The 17,265-nt window shown below is 36.9% G+C and overlaps 1 pseudogene; it reads left to right on the top strand.

Annotated features, from left to right (window-relative positions):
* The first annotated feature begins 8,769 nt into the window (after window positions 1-8,769).
* Window positions 8,770-9,207, top strand: LOC149237325 (uncharacterized; annotated as a pseudogene).
* Window positions 9,208-17,265: the final 8,058 nt, after the last annotated feature.

Below are 17,265 nucleotides of genomic sequence, written 5' to 3'. Positions count from 1 at the left end.
CTTCCTTTTTAGTATGCACCAAAGAAAGAGCCTAGACTTGGCAGGGCATTTTAATTTCCATATATCTTTTTCCCACCAATCCAGAACTCCCCAGCCTTTCTTTCCCATTAGAAAAGAATAACCATCTTTAGGAGAATACTCCCCAGAATTGCTATGTGCCCATAACAAGCAATCAGGTTCATCCTTAATCCTGATATTGGATCTTTGCAATTCTTTAATGAACCCCGCCCATTCATTCTTCCATCTAATGTTTAACCCAAGTTCTTCATCATCCTTCCAAGCCTGTCCCCAGATCGTGGACTGACCCACTTTTTCCACCTGATTTAGTGATGAAATACCTTTTGAATCAAGGTGTCGAAGAAGCCCTAGGGATAAGGCATAAGCTTCATTGCATCCTATCCAAGGGTCCCTGCCATTCCTGACCTATCTCCCATCTCCCACTTTCCAAGCTAATCCTTGCTCAATCACTGAAAAGGCTTCCACTGTGGCCTTCCAGACTACTGAAGAATTTTTTACCTTCTTGTTTTGACTCCGGATCCAATCTTCCAAAGGCATTGGGTCTATATACTTCCTTTTCACCACCCTGGTCCACAGATTTTCCATGGTTATTAGCCTCCACCCTGATTTTGCTGCTAATGAGATGCTGAACTCAGGGAGTCTTTTTATCCCCCATCCTCCCCATTCTTTAGGTCTGGCGACTTTGTCCCAAGCCACCCAAGGTAAACCCGATGAATCCTTGTTGCCTGCCCATAGGAATCTGCAACAAATTCTTCTAATTTTCTCCATTACTCCTTTGGGGATCCAAGTTAGGGCTGCCCAATACACTGGGAAAGCTAATAGGACAGATTTAAGAAGGGTCAATCTACCAGCTCTGGACAGCCATCTAAAGCTCCAATGAGATATTCGGGTTTCTATCTTTGCTATGAGCCAGTTCCAATCATCTTTTTTATAGGCATCAGGCTTTAGCCAAAAGCCCAGATATTTGAATGGAACTTCCAGAGGTTGACTAGGGAAAGGAAATAGTTCAGCCATTTGATTCCTTCTCCTTCTTTCAAAATCTGCCATACAAACTTGTGATTTCCCAGAATTAATCTGCATTCCTGTTGCTTTTAGAAATAGATCAAAGATACATTTTAACTCCTTTAATTCACTACCAGTACCATTAGTGAAAATCAAAATATCATCAACGAAAAGAAGGTGAGTGATGAAGAGATTAATTGCAACCTCGATACCTTTTACCTTTCCCTCTCTTCTGGCTTTGTGAATCAGTCTACTGAGCCCTTCTGCCACAAGGAGGAACAGGAGGGGGGACAATGGACACCCTTGTTTGAGGCCTCTCTGGCTGTTGAAGAAGGGGGAGGCTGCTCCGTTGACCAGAACTGCAAAGCTAACATTTGTGATGCACCCCATGATCCAACTGACGAAAGGATAGCTGAAGCCCACATGTGTTAGTAGCATCCTTAGAAATAGCCAGCTGATTCTGTCATATGCTTTGGAAAGATCAATTTTAAGAACTACTCCCTTCTTTTTCTTCATTTTGATACTGTGGATAACCTCCTGGGCAACCCCAATGGCTTCATGGATCTGTCTGCCATCCAGGAACCCAAATTGTTCCATTGATATGTTTCTTGACAGGATTGGTGCTATTCTGAGTGTTATAACCTTCGAAATAATCTTGTAAATACAATTACATAAAGAGATAGGTCTAAAGTCTTCAAAACTGTCCGGCTCATCCTTCTTGGGAATAAGGGCGATAAAAGTAGAGTTATAGGGTCTGTAGACAACTCCTTTCAATCTGGATTCTTCAACTACATCAGTTATCTCTGTTCCAATCTGTTCAAAAAAATGGAGAAACAATTCTATGGTCCAGCCATCAGGGCCTGGGCTTTTGTCTTTGCCCATAAGCTTCATAGTTGTTTCAATCTCCTCCTTAGTGACCGGAACTGAGAGGTCTTCTGCTTCATCTTCCTCAATGAATCTAGGAAAACATTGCACAGTTTTGAAAACTTCTGCGATAGTAGCCTCTCCCGGATCTGCAAAGATCTTTTGAAAATGTCTTTTTCCTAAGCCAGAAAGCTTCGGAAAGGATCTGACTTCTCTCCCTTCTTCATCTTTAAGGTGCCAGATAGTATTTGAAGATTTCCTTCCTTTTGCATAATTATGGAAAAACCTAGTGTTCTCATCTCCAGATTTTAGCCAAATTGCCCTACTTTTAATCCTCCACTCTTCCTCCCTATCCAACAGAATTTTGTTTTGTTGTTTTTCCAATTGAAAGATTCTGTCCTTTGAAACCTGTGAGGAGTATCCATCTGTGTCCATACTCTCCAACTGCTTCAGCTCCTCCCTTATACTGATCAACTCCTCATTTTGTTTTAATTTTCTGTCTTTAGCCCAGGAAATTGTAGCTTTCTTCAATCTTTTTAAATTCTCCATGAATAAAAAACATTTATCCTCTCCAGCATTGGGATCAGGGTGATCCCAAGTTTCTTTAAACAGGTTGCCATATGTGGGGTCTTGAAGCCAAGCAGGATTGAATTTAAAAGGAGCCGGTGGTTTGTGAGGGGGAATAGATATGTCTAAGAAAATTGGGAAATGATATGAATTCCCTATTTCCTCCACCCACTGTCTGATCAGAGGAGCTTTAGAAGATAAAGACTCCGTTAAAAGAAAGCGGTCTATCCTTTTGGCAATCCGTCCTTCTCCTACTCTGCGATTTCTCCAAGTAGGCTTCAGCTTAATTGGGGAAGGATCAATTAGATTCTTCTCCATGATGAGGTTATAGAAAAAATCAGTAAGGGGGTCTTCTCTCGCAGAAGGGCCCCAAGCTTCAGCTCTACCCATAGAAAAGTTTAAGTCACCTCCCATGATCATCAGCTGTGAATTCATAATGGTTTTTGTCATCAATTCTTCCCAGAAAGATTCCCTTTCTTGACATGGCCCATAGATATTTACAAGGGTGATGGGAAAAGAGAAGTCTGGGGATATAATCTCCATGCCCAATACATTTTTCATCCCCCAGCGGTTGATGGCTTTAACCCTCCCTTCTCTGTACCCAATTGCGATGCCCCCCGAATGGCCAGAGGCATCCATAGCAGTGAAAACCCACCCTGGGAGTAGGGTTTTAAGCATAGGTTCAATCTCAGAAGCCTTCCCCAAAGTTTCTTGTAGAAAAATAACATCTAGTTTAGAATTAGTTATCCAATCTTTCAAGGCCAGTTTTTTCGGTTTACTTGCCAAACCTCTGCAATTCCAAGATGTCAAGATCATTTTATAACACCCTCTGGGGGAAGAACTGCTCTAAGAACCCCCGTGATCGAATGTTGTTTTCCATTTGCCACATCCAATTTGGCTTTAAGTTTTGCCTTTGACATATCTGATTTCCTTCCTCATTTGTTTTTGGAACTGTTATGTAAGTGTATTGGTCCCAAACCCCCTACAGACCCCCGATCCTCAAGGTTCCCTCCCGATGATCTCAGGTTATAAGGGCAAAGTGGTCGGGTTACAGGAAGGGAAAGAGGAGGCCATTTATCTTCACAATTTATATCCAATGACGGTAAAGCTTCGACTATAGTTTCCACACTCGGACATGTCATTGTATGATCCATAATATCATCATTAAAATTAACTTGCTCTTGATTTGATAAAGAAGCAGTATTTACATTAACAGATTTTTGTTCAGGAGGAATAAGAGAAGGAATAGAAGTCCCGGCAGACATACCCTTTTCCGATTCGTTGTTTTGATCAGGATTTGCATTTTCTTCCTCAGCGAGCCCTTCCACCGCTTCCGCTTCTGTATTGGTCTCCTCCGCAGCTACCTCCGGAATCATGTCATTTACCACAGCAGCCTCCTGAGATTGATATCCTTCGTCCGCTGTCTCCTTTACATTCTCCTCTGTCTCCATATTCCTTGGTACTTGTGTTTCCGGCACTTCGTGCTCCATCGGCCTCTGAACCTCTGCTTGTGCATTATCTCTATTAGCTGTAGTCCTTCGGAAATGTCGCCTTCTTCTCATCTGTGGGCAATCTTTTGCCAAGTGCCCATACTCATGGCACCAATGGCATCTGAATGGCAGGTACTCATAATCTAGTATCTGCTCGTATACATAGTCATCAAATTGTAGGTTGATTTTTTGTGCCAATCCTCCACTCGGGTTGAGCATTACAAGTATGCGAGCTATTGCCCTGTTCTTTGTTGTCAAAAATGTCATATCCGCTTCCATATAAACCCCCAATCTGTTACCAATAGTTTTGAATACTTCCTCTGTCCATAGGAAAGAAGGTAATCCCGGAGCTCGCACCCAGACTGGAAACTCGTCCGTTCGCTCCTTAATTGCATCAAAAAGAGGGGTCCATTTCTTTAGCAGAACTGGAATGTTCCCTATGTGCCAATTCCGCTGAAGTACCCAGTCTGCCGATTCTCTATCTTTGAATCGAAGCTTAAACCATCCCTTAGCAAGTACTAATGCTTCAAACTATAGTGAGTTATCTGATACAAAGCATTTCTCCCCCCATTCTTGTAAAAAATCAGATGTGAGTTTCTTACCTCTGGCACTGCCGACCAAGGTACAATCTGCTACAGCTAGGGCTTCTATCATGGACACCTCCATCCCAAGGATCAAATTGTCAGCAATCGCCTGGGATCCTATGGGTCTTTGCGGCTTTCTCTTCTCTCCTTTGTATCTACACTCTTCCTCCGGCGTTCTTATGCCCTTTCGACCCTCGTTCCTCGCAGGGGTTAGCTGTGCCGTGCCCAAAAGGGGATCTGTCTCCGGCTGAGCCGGGATCTGGCCCAAAGACCCCGATTCGTCATTCCCAGAGGGGAAGAAGTCCGACCCCTGCCCATCAGAGACTGCCAGCCCCCCTACAGTAGAAACCCCGGGATCCCTTGCTGCATTATCTATGTGGTTTTGAGGATCTCTTGGAAGGGAAGCCCTCGAAAGTGTAGTAATACCTCCTTGAGCCCGAGAATGTACCTTACCAGCTGAAAGCCCTAAGTGGGAAATGTTTTCCAAACCCTTGTGGGCTATAAACCGCCCAAACAGAGATTTTCCTTTTGGGTCAGTAGACAGACCACCCACATTCGCTCCTCCCGGCACTATTGCTTTCGCGGCTGGTGTGGATGCTCCCTCTGAACCAGAGATATGTACCCCATGACCCGACTCCTTCCCATGAGACAAAAACTGTTGATTTTCCACCTGTGATAACGCCTCCAGACTAGGAAGTTCAAAGGGGCCAAAATAATGTTCCACGTTGTGTTCAGTGACATCCTTCCCCCACATGGAGAGGAGGTCTTCTACCTCTGGGTCCAGGGCTAAAAACTCGGCGGGGTTTACCATGGTTGGACCCGTTCCAATGCAACCGATAGTCAAACGAGGTAACCTTCACGGTAAACTTGTTGTTGGAAACGGACAAACAGGCGAATGAAGGTAACAGTATAGAGTTTAACTTTCAAAACGGAAACATATGCCAAAACCTCGTGAAACCTTCACCTGCCAGTAAAACGAAGCTGCAAGGAAGTTCCCCGCGTCGGCAGCTGTGCAGGGCTTCTGACCTCGTTCACCTAACCGAGGCCTGTGCGCGGTTCCGCCCACTGCCCAGGGATCGAAACCCTAACCATCTCCATTCTCGCCCCACACTAGGAGACTTGATTAAGTTAGATTCAAGGAAAAATAGAAAATTGATTGCATCCCTCATATTTAGTATTTTGATTATTTCATAAGAAGCTACAGTAAAAAAATTATGTAAAAATTTAGGCACCTTTTGTTAGTATAAGGCTGTAGTGAAGAAATTGTTCCTATGGGGAAAGATATATAGCCCAAGGATAAAGGATAGGCACTCAATGATTGAGCATTTGAACTAGTTAAATGTTGTGGTAAGTCAAATATTATCTTTCAATATTAATATTTCATGTTAAGATAAGCGTATCAATTTGTTTTGTTTTTGCTCAACTCATGAGATAATTTGGTTATTTACATGGGTTATCATGCAACTAGTTTATGCTTTGATGATACAGTGTCATCCCTACTATTAGAGGAGATGAGAGAGAAAAGTATGGAAAGTGTAAATGCTTATTCCTTTTGTGTTTGAGGATTCTCACAAATTAAAAACAAAAGAAATTCGTAAGTGGGAGATCCAAATAAAAAGGAAGATAATAGTCTCTCATAAAATCCATAAAGGTATATTAAGGATGAAAAAAAGGACGCTACAAGATATATTGTAAATTGAAATTACTAAGAAATGGAAGGGATATTATGATACTCCCTCTATATAGGAAAAACCCTTATCAAATTAAGGAGGATGTTTATTTTGTGTCTTCAAATACACGTGTAGGTTATGAAGCATGACAAGTCAACCTCGATGAATCTATTCATAGGAATCTCCATAGAGAGGGTAAATGGATTTGTAGTTCATGGATGTTATGGGATATATATATATATAATGCAAAGAAGAGTATATTGACAAATATTTATGGTTCCCAGGTTTGGCTTCGAGGTTAAATTTTTTTTGGGTAAGTGTGTGTATTTTCCAATGCTTTCTTTTTTGCTTTATTAAAAAATTATTTGGAAGAAGTAGCTGTAAATGGTTAAAGCATAAGTTACTCCTCACATGTTTGAAAATAAATTGTTTCATAGAAAAATATTCCTTTTTAGGATTAAGACATGCCTTCATCTCATAGCCATAAAGGCCCTGGTATACATGCCATTTACATGCAATCACCTTATGATGATTGGGATTAGAAATAGAGGTTAAAAACCCAACAAAGAGTGAATTTTCATAGTAGGATATATTGTTCATACTGCTGTAAGATTAGAATTTTCATTTTCAGACTTAAGGTATGAATCTTCCACTTTCACTAGAGTTTGGGTGCTACACTCATTGCTATTTTCTAAAAAGCACAGATGAAGGTCGTATCCAACATAAACAAAAAGAATCACATCAAAAGGTTTTATGAAGGTCATATCCAACAGAAAGAAAAAAAATCACATCAAAAGGTTTTATGTTTTGTTTCAATGCAACTTTCAAGATACTTCAATCAAAGAAGCAACTTTAAATTTCAAATGCACTTGGGTTCCTTTATTGACAATAATTACGACCAACCGTCCAATTGGTCTCATTCAAAACATCATAAGATTAGTTGGTAAGTGACTCATACTTAAAATATCACCATCTTTTCTCCTTGATGCTCATTTGAAGTGAAAAAAACCTACCCATGGTGCCTACTTCAACTCAATGAAACAAGATCCCATACGATTCTATCTTGGGACAGTTAAGGAACTTTTCTAGGACAAGCATTTTAGAATGAGAAGTTTCATAGAGATATTAAAGAACTTTATTTATTCTTTAATAATGGTTGAGGACTTATTATTGATCATCTATAAAACCTTCTAACAACATCCATATCTATATTAAATTCCTAAGACCCCTAGAGACAGTGGATTCCATGTATTCACATTTTTCTTATTTTCAAGAATTTTTGTTTACTATCTCTGTGTTGATAGGTATTGAAAGGTATAGAAATAACTATAAAATAAAAATATAGGTTTTCTTTATTTGGAAGGTGTGTGAGCGGGAGGTGAGGAAGTGGTGAAAAGAATTTTCATGGAAAGTAATTATATATATCTTTTGAAACTAGGTGTATTCTTTAACATTCCATGAATGCATGTGATATGTAATAGGTTCACTATGTTAAGACCTCATGAAAACACAAGACACTTAATTTCCTTCTTTGATTATTGTGAAGGCCTCATGACCCATTCTTCGGGCTAAAGACATCCTAATGACATCCATATCTAACTCTCATGCTAATGACTTCACTGAGTTTGTCTATTTTGTACTTTGAATGCATTATTCCTGGAAATCAAGCATCATTGAAATCAACCCTAAAAAGCGTTGTTCTTGGCATAAAACCAGGGTGGTTTCCTCAACTTACCATGGAAATTGACATTGAAGGATTTAAGACCCTCATCTCATGCCATGACCTTGCCTATTATGTTATCTCATTCATTCATAAAGTGTGTTTTAAAATTGTGAAAAATAACATCAATATATTGTAAAAATTAAGAAGACTTGAGAGAAGAAGTTTGTGAGTATTAAAAATACTTGAAAATATATTTAATAAAAATAATATTAGTTTCATTAGAAAACTGTATTGAAAAGAATGGTGGTATAACCTAAAATTGTTTATGCTTGGTTAAGAGCTCGTTCTTCTCGGACATAATGAAACAGGTCAACAGCCCGAGAAGCATCTATTAGGAATGGAAGCCTATCTGTTACAAACAACCAGCTGGTTATTCCAAATGGCATAATTTCCCTTCATTAACAGAGATGAGTCAACATCCATTTATTATTAGTAGATAGAAATATTATCCTCAATATTAGCTTCACAACTGAGTCATAATAGATTCTTCCGTGTAAAAAAAATTATTGAAAAATATATCTAAACATTATTTTTTCTTTGACAATTTTAAGAAATTAAAAATATTTTAATAATAGCAATATTTTCCAAAAGTCACGACCGCCCACCTATAGATTTATTAGAAAAGTTACGACCACACGTCCTTACGGATTCAAGAAAGCTAGCTGTCCGTAACATGGACCCCATATATATAGGCATGCACACATTACATCTCATCAATACAAAATAGAAATCATAACAAAAAGAAATTCTCCGTTGCTCAGCCAAGGAAGCCACAATAAGTTGATGAAAGACATATTTTCCAAACAATAAATCATTTGTTGGCGACATCATCGTCTGCAATTGCAGGGGAAATGGAAATAGAGAGGAAGCAAGAGGCGGAGGTACGCAATCATGAGATTGTGAGACTGAAGAGCTCCGATGGCAAAATATTCAACGTACCCGAGGCGGTGGCGTTGCAGTCGGTGCTATTAAAGAGGGTGGCGGAGGACTTTGGCACTGAAAATCCCATTCCTTTACCATTTGTGTCCAGCGACATTTTGGAAAAGATTATCAAATATTGCACGTACCATGTTGATCATCCCCCACGTCCCTCGAGAACCAGAGACGATTTTGACCCATGGGATGTGGAGTTTGTGAAAGTGGATCCTCCCATACTGTTCCAACTTGGACTGGCTGCCCAGCATCTGGATATCGCTTCTCTTCTTGATTTGGTCTGTCAAACTATTGCCGGTGCACTTACAACTGCATGTAATACTCTCGAAAACAGTGCGAGAGATGCTGGACTTTGAAACTGAGCTTGCTCCCGAAGAAGTGCAGACAATCAAACGTCAAGTTCCTTGAGTTTTCCATAACTGAAGTTGAATTTTATTATGAAAATCAACCGCTAGCTTGTATTTCTTAGTCTGCAGTAAGATTATATATATATGTATCTATATTTGTAATAGACCGCTAGGTGCGTTTCATAACATTGTCAGCAAAACAATAATATATTTTGTTTCTATTTAATACTGTAGTATTGTAAATTTTCTTAGTTATGTAAGATCGTGAATAAAATTAACATAATAATAAAAACCATGAAGAGATGATAATTGTTTATAAAGATAAGCTTTTAACTTCTCAATCTTTTTCCTTCACAAGTTAAAAAAATCTATATCTTTTTTTCCATAACGACAATGTTAAAAATAGTAGAAATTTAGCTATGCTTTTGCCCTCCTATAACAAATGGTTTCATTTTCTAGTTTTATCATTTCTAATGATTTTACATGGTTCCTTATAACTTAAATAAACTTATTCTAAAACTATTGGTTATGGATTTCATATCGAATAATGTTATTATATCATTTAAGAACTATAGATATTTATATGTTAAAAAATTAAATTAGTACAAATTTATTTTAACTTTTGATCTATCAAATTCTTAGAGGGATCAAATTTCCCTACTTAAAAATTGAATTGAATATGAAGGAAAGTTTGCACTTTAAATTTTTTTATCACTGTCAAAGCTTATATATCCAAAGTTGATATAGATCTATACTCATTGACATAGTAGACAATCATACAAAAATAAAGCATATATTTCCAAAACATAAGTAATATAAATAAACTAATAAAATTCATTGAAATGGGACTACCTAATTTATTTGCGAAAAGTTTTCTCTAAGTCACTTACACAAAAATAAAGCCTAACTTTTCATAAAAACACTCTCATGCACTAGAACTATAAAAATTAGACATATTTTTAGAGACACAAACCAAGCACACAATATTTAAAAATAAAGAAAAATTAAATCTTTTATTTATTTATTTTAATTATGTAATTATAACTAAAAAAGCTATGGAAATTTTCCCTAAATTTATTTTTTAATTTTTTCTATAAGAAACTTTGATACCTAAATAAAGCTTAATCTGGTGTGATGAAAGGAAGAACCTATCTTTACTAATAATAGCTACTTCTAAGATTCATAATTCAAAATCATAATCCCATGTCAGTTTCTGTATCTTCTAAGTCAATATGTATATTTTACAAACGACTCAAGTCTCAAATTTATCACAACAACTTTTTGCTTGGTTTCCTATAAAACACTCTATACTAGAGAACAACAATTATTGAAAAATTAAATCCTAAAGACATAAACACTATACATAAATAAATCAAAATTATTGTAATGGATTTCCATAACTTTTTAAGAAACTTTACCTACAATGCATTCATAAAAATAAATCTTAATTTTTCCAATATAAAGACCACTAATACATGTATAAAAGATATTCAACTGAGATAAAGAAAAAATAACACTTCTTATTATTTTATTTATAAATTAAGACATTATAACGAAGAATATCAAAATTTTCAATTCTTTTTTAAAGACTAAAAAGACATCGAAAAAATAATTGTAATATGATTCCTTTATTATTTTGAAGACTTTAACCCTAATATAAAAGTAGATATAATTAAAAAATAAAATGATTCAAAAGAAAAATAAAAAGAAAGAACCATATGATGAATATTTTTTTCCCAAATTTGGTGGAACAAATTACCAAAATGGTATATGTAAGATCATTATACTTTTTCATCTTATAGGCCATATTAGAGAATGTCATAAGAAAGAAGGCATCAAAATTGAGCCAAAATATTTCTTTAAATAATGTTGTTTGTCAAAATATTTCTCTAAAAATTATGGACGTCTTTCAAACCAACTAGAACCAACTAGTTTGGTTCATAACTAGAATTAACTAGTTTGGTTCATCTTCATGTTAAGATGAACAACACAATTTGGTTCCTTTTGTCCTCGAGAAGAACCACACTAGTTGGTTTAGTTGGTTTGAAACGTGTCGATGAGATTTTGTCCTATGGTATTATGACTGAAAGATTTTTTTGTCAAAGATATTATGGATAACTAATATTATTTTTTATTCTATTTCATTTTTAGGTGATTATATTTTGATAAATCATTTTAATAATAATTATAATTATTAGATATTTAATTTAATTTTATCAATTAACTTTTAATTTCATTATATTTTTATGGAATGGAATAGTGGCATGATTATGTGGCATGTTTCTAGGTACAAAATGTATGAGAAATGAAAATCAAGTTTTTGCAAGTGTGGTTAAATTTAGCAGAGCTATGGGGACCTCTTTTGAGATCTAGCCATTATAATAGTTACTTCCTTCTACCTTATTCTGGACCATGGATAGTAAGGGGGTTTGTTTATAGGTCTTTTGAATGTTTAGTTAATTTCATGATATGTGTATGTGTCTATAAGATTACATGAAGGAATGATATTGTTTTAAGACAATTTTACTAACACAATATGTGCTAAAACAACTGATATGTACTTGAGTGAAAGTGGGTGCTAGTTGTAGTATTATGACTAATGACTATGTGTTGATTATGATATTGCTGTCGCCATTGGTAAAGCTTGATTTCAAATTTATGGATACGATGTCTTTAGCTTTGTCATAGGTGACTCACATGTGTGAACAATTAGAGGGAAACATGCATGTGATCTATGATTTTCATTTATGACAGTTGAGTTCTGAGCTAACCATATAAGATGACTTGATCAAAGAGATAGTTTGACTTTTTGTGATAGGAAGTAAATAGAATTGTAGTTGTACCTTACTGAAGAGCTCGCAATGAGGTATGATTTGAATTTATTTAAGTTCCTTTTTAGTCTAATGGAAGTTCTATTCCTAGTATAGTAAATTAGGGAAAGGTTGAGTTTGGGTGTTTGAACCAAAGTACAAGAATTATCTCTAATATTGAAAGGAAATGGAACATACAATAGTATGACTTTAAAGCATGCAGGAGAAGGGCCTTTGTGGGATAGTGTTACCCAATAGTGTCCATTGATTGTTGTGAGCATGCTATGATCGATATGAAGGTTTTGAGGCAGGGATAACTGAAATTATGTGCCTAGTATAGGAAAGAGGAGAAAGGCCTCATTCGGTTGGTTGAAACATACCGCAAGAATCAACTATAGAAGTGAAAAGAAAAGGAGCATGCAATAGTATGATGGTAAACCATTCAAGAATAGGGCCATAGTGGGACACTCATATCCAATAGTTCCCATTGATTCCATGAGCATGCTATGACCGGTATGATGTTCTTGAGGTAGGGATATGGCTTTTTTTTGTACCTTCAAATTTATTTGATGCTCTGCCTAATTTTGCCAATGGGACTATTTTACCAAAAAATTGACTCACCATAACTTTTGCATACGAACTCGGATTTAGGTTCCATTTGCATGGCTGGAAATCTTGTGATGAACTCTTCCATTCAATTTTTGTTTCACTACAATCCAACGACTTTGATTTTTTAGCCTTTCTAAGCCATATTTGATTTATGAGCATTTCTTGAACCACTTAGATAAAAAAACCTATTTTTAAACTTGTCTTTTCCATCAATCCTTATTGGGTACTATTGTTTTTCCCCTTCCTTGCAACAAGACTTAATTGATCATTATTTGTATTATCATTACATTTAGCATGGAATCACCACTTACGTTATTGTATTCTAGTCACTTCAAGTACAAGCTCATGATGACCTCAACATGTTGTCTCTCTTTTATAGAAAATTTGTTTATTGAGTAATATTATTGTTGTGTTATTGAGTTTATAGTTCTTGACACTAAGGACAAGCTATAAGACAATAGATAAACTAACACTCCCCGTGCGCTTCATGACATGGACTAACTGCTTCTTGTGAATCCTTATCTCCGGCGATGCGATCATTGACTAACACTTGTGGGTTTTAGTCTAACAACAAGCGTGATCGTCAACAATTGGTATCCGAGCATAGGTCACAAGTTTGATACACATCCGTCTCGTGTTGGGGGGATATGTTTAGCCATTGGCTAAATAAATGCTCCATGTGTGTTTCAATACATGGAATAATCGGCTCCCATGGATCCTTATCTCTGACAATGTAATCATTGACTAGCACTAGGTGGTTTTGGTCTAACGATAATTGTGATTCCCAAAAAAAGTGCATAATCTTTGGACAAGCTCAATACACTCATTACATTTCTCCTTTACCATGTAATGATGTTACATATTGCATTTACTTTAGATCTAAATAGGCGTATATATACCATTACATTGTTTTTCCATTTTCTCTATATAACTACTAGATTAAGGCCAGAGACCTTACCGCTTTTGACATGGTTATCACAAGAAGATCCCTTATCCACTAGTCTCATTCCGTTCTTTGAATCTATGTAACTGAGTAGTGTATTTAGAACTCCATCTTTTATCAATTTACTTTTCTCATTACATCTTACCCTAGGATGGGCCTTTTGAAATATATACTTGAACTCTTAGAGCAATTTGTGTTAAAGTATTAGACCAAATGTTTCCTAATAATACAACACTCACATCCTAGTGGTAGCAATAGAAAGTACAAGAACAATATTATCTCTCCCACTCAACCTATTTAAAAATTGTTTTATTACTCCCTAATTCCACTTTAAGTCTTTTTAATAACCAAAAATGATGTTATAAATGCTCACGCTTCATATTCTATTCACACCTAGGTTTGATCTAGATGTTGTTCATTCCTCCCTTAAAATTATGGGTTAGCCCGTAGGCCTAGTTTTATTAACCTAAAACTCTCATATAATATATAACATCTTCGAATTTCATACAATTTTTTTCAATTTTTTTATACTTTTAACATATGTCGATACATATGGTTATTTTACATAACTATAACCCATAGGTTGTACATCTCTATTGGTATCTTCTTATACGTGATACCCCAACAATCAAAATAGTAGTTAAAATCCCCATCCCAATTTAACCATTTCTTCTCCAATTATGTATGTAAACTATACATATAATTTAAATTTAAATTATATAGCATGTAGCATAACTTCGATATCCACGCTAAGGGGATCATATGCTAATATATATGATCAAGATTTTTTTGTGTAAACCTTAATTATTCAAATCACCTCGGAGCTATCGAGCGGTTATGTCACTATCCTCAAAATTCTATTTAACCTTTTTATTCATTTAAATGGTGGATGAATGTGGGATAAGTGGTAAATGTATGGTTCGTTCAAGAATTTGAGACTCAGACTGTGATCCGAATTTGATCCTAAAACTCTCTAAGTTTTCATGACTTTTTCAAATTATGCTAAAAGATTCAAGTCCTAGAAAATATCAAAGCTATCAGAAGGAATCCTCATAACAATTTCAGTTGTGGCCAGAATGGAGCACCGAGGACCCTTAGTTGAGCGTGCAAACTGTTGGCCCATGGTAAAGCGCAATGGCACAAAACTGGAAAAACCGGAGGCCAGATCAAGAAACGAAGGTGGATTTTGATATGCAATTAGCGCTAAGCACTAATCTCTTATTACAGAGCATTCCCCTCAGTGAAGGAAAACCCCGAAACATTCAAACCCGAAAACGCTATAAGACTTGGAAAAGTAATGGTTTCAATTACGTAGTGTGGATTCCCCAAAACGAATAGGATATGAGAAGGCTTCGAGGTGGTAAGTAGTTTTGACTTAGTCCGGCCCAATTCCACAAATCGAGTGGCAAGCATCCGGCGTAAGAGAGAGAAAACTGCCTGCATCGGATGGGTAAATGTCATGCAACTTGTCCCCCAATATGAAGGACGAATGTAGGATCTGGGGGAGTTAAGGTCAACGGTAGATATAAATCCTCATGAATGACCAGATTTGATAGGTCAAAAAGCAAGATGACAGGGATTTGACGTCCGATGTGGATGATGAGTTGGCAAACAATTCATGTTCGCAGGCAATCTTGAAGCAAACAGATTTAACGGTCGTTTGAATATGATTGAGGGAATCTGACACCCAGTTCATTAGAAAACAGGTGGCCACCTCTCTGCGAGACGTTACCCCGTGATGATGACACAGAGCATAGGAATTCTAATGAGTAGAGGCAAGGAAACCAGAAGGTCAGGAAGTGGAAACAAGTAGTCAAAGAGCAGGCTGGCTTTAAAGCCAGGAACTGACAGAAGCAGAATAAGAGGCAAATAGCAAAGAGACGCAGAAAGCTAATAGTAGAGAACGGAGAGTATAAGTCAAGCTGACCTGAAGGCAGCATCGAGCCAGACAGAGCCAGAGAGAGTCAGAGTCTGTGTACTCCATTGAAGGCTTGAGAGGATCAAGTAAGCTCCTCAGTATAGGCTTGTAATACTACTGTGGCCCTCAGAGGTTGAGTTTTCTGTAAGGAGAGTCTGCGCACTCCATTCCTACTGACTACATTTTGTTAGTGAGACTCGAATTTATTTCACTATTGTAATAACTCTACTTGAAAACATAATAGAGAGGACACCACTGAAAGGCTAGACCAGGAGATGTAGCCCAGGAGCATTGGGTGAACTCCTTATTAATCTTGTTTTGTTTACATGTTTGACTGTTATGTTTTCTCTGATTGCCTCAGTGTCTATGTATTCTAGCAATCTTATCAATCAATTGCATAAGTAACATAGGCACATCCATGCACATGAGTCTGTAATACCTTTCATTCTTTATCCTAGAGAAATTTCAGATTAAGTGGTATCAGAGCATTTGGTTTGCTAAGGTTAGACAAGATTGTGCTAGATTTTGTTGATGAATGATAACTAGATCAAAGCTTAAATTAGGAGAAGGAGAATTGGCTGAAACTAACCCAGAAATTGGAAGAGTCTATTCTAAGAGGAAAATGTCAAAAGAAAATACCTTGGCATCAAACCCCTAGTTCATGGATAGTTTTATAACCTTGAAATCCATGCTGGAGGAAATGTATAGGGACTATAAGAAACATAGAGATGAAGATGCATCAAGCTCCAAACAAGACAAAGGAGTAGAAGAGTCTCTCCCCCATGACCAATCCAAAGGGAAAGGGAAAGAAGAAAAATTCCTCACGCCTCCTAATAGCCCTGAACATAAAAAGAAGAAATCTATGATTAAATTAGATGTTAAATTTGATTTACCAATAAATGATGAAGAGTTGAATGCAGAGAAGCTGGATAATTGGATTAGATAGATTGATGTTTATTGCAGAGTGCAGAGCATTGACTCAGACAAGAGTAAGATTCAGCTGGCCAGCCTACGCCTCGGAGGCACTGCCTTGGTATGGTGGGAAGCCAGGACATAAGCTGACATGAAGAAACATGGTGAGATTCTTGTTGTCTGGAGTGAATTTGTTTCTGCAATTAAAAAGAAATTCTATCCACTAGCCTACATGTAGCAAGCCATGATGACCTGGCAAACTCTTTAACAACTAAAAGGGAAAAATGTACAAGGGTACACTCAATAATTTAGGAAAAGTGTTTTGATTCTAGGAATTTCTTTAGACTCACCTGAGACTCTGTTGAAGTACATAGGTGGTATACACAACTACATGAGGCACATTATCCTCATGTTTAATCCCACTAGCATAGATGAGGTATCCGTTTAGGCTACACATCTAGAAGCTAGAGGTAAGAATGGGAACCTAGAGGTTGGGGGATCATCCCAACCCACTGCAAGCAAAAATAAGGAGAAAAGAAAATAGAAATGGAAAGAGAGGAGGACAAAAACTGTACAGAAGAGCAATTCCTCATGCACTCACTATAAGAAGGATGGGCATGATGATGGAAACTGTTGAATTCTGCATCTGGAGTTGAAACCTAAGAAGTTTGAGGGCAAGAAGAAGAAGACTGTTGCAGCTATTCATAAAGATTTGGGGTTAGACTCAGGAGATGAAGCAACAATCACAACCACAGCTATAAAAGGTAAAAATTATGAAGCATCTACTAGTAATTATGCACAACCTACTGATATTGAAGAAAATGAGAGAAAAGGACATGAGCTTTTTCATATTTGAGTTATTTCCAATCATTAAA

The sequence above is a fragment of the Pinus tabuliformis genome, chromosome 8 (genome assembly GCF_031772625.1).
Source record: "Pinus tabuliformis cultivar Carrire ecotype Pingquan chromosome 8, CPIR1, whole genome shotgun sequence".
Classification (NCBI taxonomy): domain Eukaryota; kingdom Viridiplantae; phylum Streptophyta; class Pinopsida; order Pinales; family Pinaceae; genus Pinus; species Pinus tabuliformis.
Note: the sequence above shows the minus strand (reverse complement) of the source record. Positions and strands in the feature narration are given on the sequence as shown.